This window comes from Chrysochloris asiatica, unplaced genomic scaffold (assembly GCF_000296735.1).
Source record: "Chrysochloris asiatica unplaced genomic scaffold, ChrAsi1.0 scaffold00047, whole genome shotgun sequence".
NCBI classification, from domain to species: Eukaryota; Metazoa; Chordata; class Mammalia; order Afrosoricida; family Chrysochloridae; genus Chrysochloris; species Chrysochloris asiatica.
Genome location: NW_006408565.1, coordinates 14,437,062 through 14,440,028, shown reverse-complemented (window position 1 = coordinate 14,440,028; position 2,967 = coordinate 14,437,062).

Here is a 2,967-nt window from a genome sequence, read left to right as displayed (position 1 = left end):
ACGGCTTTGTAGTCTTGCACATTAACCCACAGCACCTTAAGAAGGAATGAAAACTTTGATGGTGGTGGTTGTGTGCTGTGGAATTGGTTCTGAGGCTGTACATCTTTATGGGAGCAGGAAGCTTCATCTTTCAACCATGGAGCAACTGGTGGATTTAAACTGCTGACCTGTGTTTAGCAGTCCGAATGCATAACCCACTACCCAAACTGGGCTCTTTAATGACAACTTTATAAGATGTTAAACTGTGAATAGTTCATTTTTATGCAGCACTTTTTGTGAAGTCAGACCTCAGATTTTATTTATTGGGCAGCTGGGAGCCATGGGGGACTTTGAGTAAGGAGGGGCCACGTCTAGAGGCAGGATCTCAGATTGAAAGGGCGGTTATTGTAACAGCCCTAACAGAAATAATAGGACTTGAGGTAGAGGGGTGATAGGAGAGGGAAAGCATTATTAGAGGGGTGGGTAGGAAACCCCGGTGGCACAGTGGTTACACGCTTGTCTGCTTACAGATGGGTCAGTGGTTCAAACCTACTAGCCTCTCTGTCAAGAGAAAGATGTGGCAGTCTATTTCTGTAAAGATTCCAGAAAACCAGAACCAAACCTACTGCCATTTAGTCAACTCACAGCGACTCTATAGGACAGAGTAGAACTGCCCCATAGGGTTTTCAAGGCCTGTAATCTTTTTGGAGGAGCATGGTGACTCCATACAATAAGCACTGGACTGTGAACCACAGGTCCGTGGTTCGAGCCCGCCAGCGGCTCTGTGGGAGAAAGATGAGGCTTTCTGCTCCTGTAGAGATTTAAAAAAAAAAAAAAAAAAAGAAACCCTAGGAAACTCTATACATTGCCGCTGTGAGTTGGAATCTACCTGCAGGCACTTAACAACAACATTCTTTAAGGAAGCTGACTGCCCGTCTCTTCCGTGGAGCAACTGGTAGAGTTAAATCATCGACCTTGCGGTTAGCAGCCCAACATATAACCCACTACACCATTAGGGCCTCTTCCATAAAGATTACAGTCCTGGAAACCCTCCCTGTGGAATAGTCCTTCTTTGTCCTCTGAGATTGCCATGAGTACAAATTACCTGAATAACAACAGGTAGTAGGAAAGGTGAGGGAGAAACGTGGGCACTGGAAGAGGAACTTGGACTATTTTGCCTGTCTAGTATTTATTGGGAGTCCTGGTGTGGTCCTGTAGGATAAAGCACTGGACCAAAAAGTCAGTTTGAACTGCAAAGCTGCTGTTTCAAACCCACTAACTACTCCTTGGAAACCCTACATAGGGTTGCTATGAATTGGAATCAACTCGACCGCATTTAACAATAATAACAACAATATTTACTGGTAGTTCTGGTGTGGCATTGGAGGATAAACATTGGGATACAAGGTCAGTTTGAGCTGCAAGGTCAGAGGTTCAAACCCAACAGCTGCTCCTCAGAAACGCTAGACAGGGTCACTATGGTCAGGACCGACTCGATAGCACTTAAGAACACATATTTATTGAGCTCTATTTGGGTCTTCTGAGGTGACTTCAAAGAGCTTAGTGTCTCATTGGAAAGATAAGACCCATGAACATACCTTCATGGAGGAACATTTTCAGAGTACCAAAAAAAAAAAAAAAATTCCACTGCTTTCGACTTGATTCTGGCTCATAGTGACCCTATATAGAGTTTCCAAAACTGTTCATCTTTATGGGAGTAGACAACCTCACCCACCATGGTGGATTTGAACTGTCAACTTTGTAGTTAGTGACCCAGTGTCTTTCAGAGTACCAGGGCCAATAAAATGAGAGCTGAGAAGTGCCAGACCCATGTTGTGTAAACCTTGTCTGTCTGGGAAGTCCCCCATGTCCTCCCTAATTCCTCCTGCTGGCATAGGGGGTGACATGTTGGGCTACTAACCAAACGGTCAGCAGTTCAAATCCACCAGATGTTCCATGGGAGGAAGATGTTCTGCTCCCTTAAAGATTTACAGTCTCAGAAACCCTATATAGGGTCACTATGAGTTGGAACCCACTTGGCAACACACAACCATGTGTATTTAGACCACGTTGCACAGTTAATCCCACATAGCAGTGAAAGAACTGCAATGTCATCAGACTTGGAAGGAACTTTGGAGATCTTCAGAGCCATTCCCTTTTCCATCTCTCCCATTTTACAGAGGAAGAAACTGAGACCCAGAGAGAAGAAGAGAGTTTCCTGAAATCACACAACTAATTTGGGTCAGCGGTGGAACCAGAATTTAGTTCCTTGAATGCAGAATCTATGACTGTCTTCACACGGCTTCTCTTTTGTGCATCAAAGAGGACCAGACCCTGTGGTGAAAGAACCAAGTGCTTCCTCATTCTGGGCATGATAAGAAAGCACAACGGCTGTTTTATCTTTTGTATTTTGACCCAATGTTTCCTCCTTTGAAAGAATATGTTGAAATATTGTCCAAAGCTATAATTATAAACTCTTTAAAATACACTCAGACTGATTTATTTTCTAAGTGATCAGAATAAATGATTGGTCTTTGATGTTGTAAAACATGTTTTGAGGAATTATTTTTCCTTATCCTCATAAACTAAACGCACACCTGCAAGGACAGGTGGGAGGCACTGCAATCGAGTGGAAGTTAGGAAATCTGAGTTCCTTACATGGGATACTATCTCACTGGGTCTCCTGGGCAACTCTGGGCCTGTTTCCTTATCTAAATTGTGAGGGCAATTCTTAGCTATCCTTAGGGTCCCTTTCCCCCTCTCCATTGCTTCCTCCCTCCTCCATAACTTCTTTCTACTAAAAGTAGAATTAGAGTGTAACTGTAGGAGATAGGTGAAAAGTGTGAAATCAAAGTATTTAATTTAATGATTTTTTTAAATCAAGTTTTTCCCATAAATATTCACTGAGTATCAATGTGTGCACTTTAGACATGTTATCAGGAAGGACCAGTCCCTGGAGGAGGACATCATGTTTGGTAAAGTGGAGGG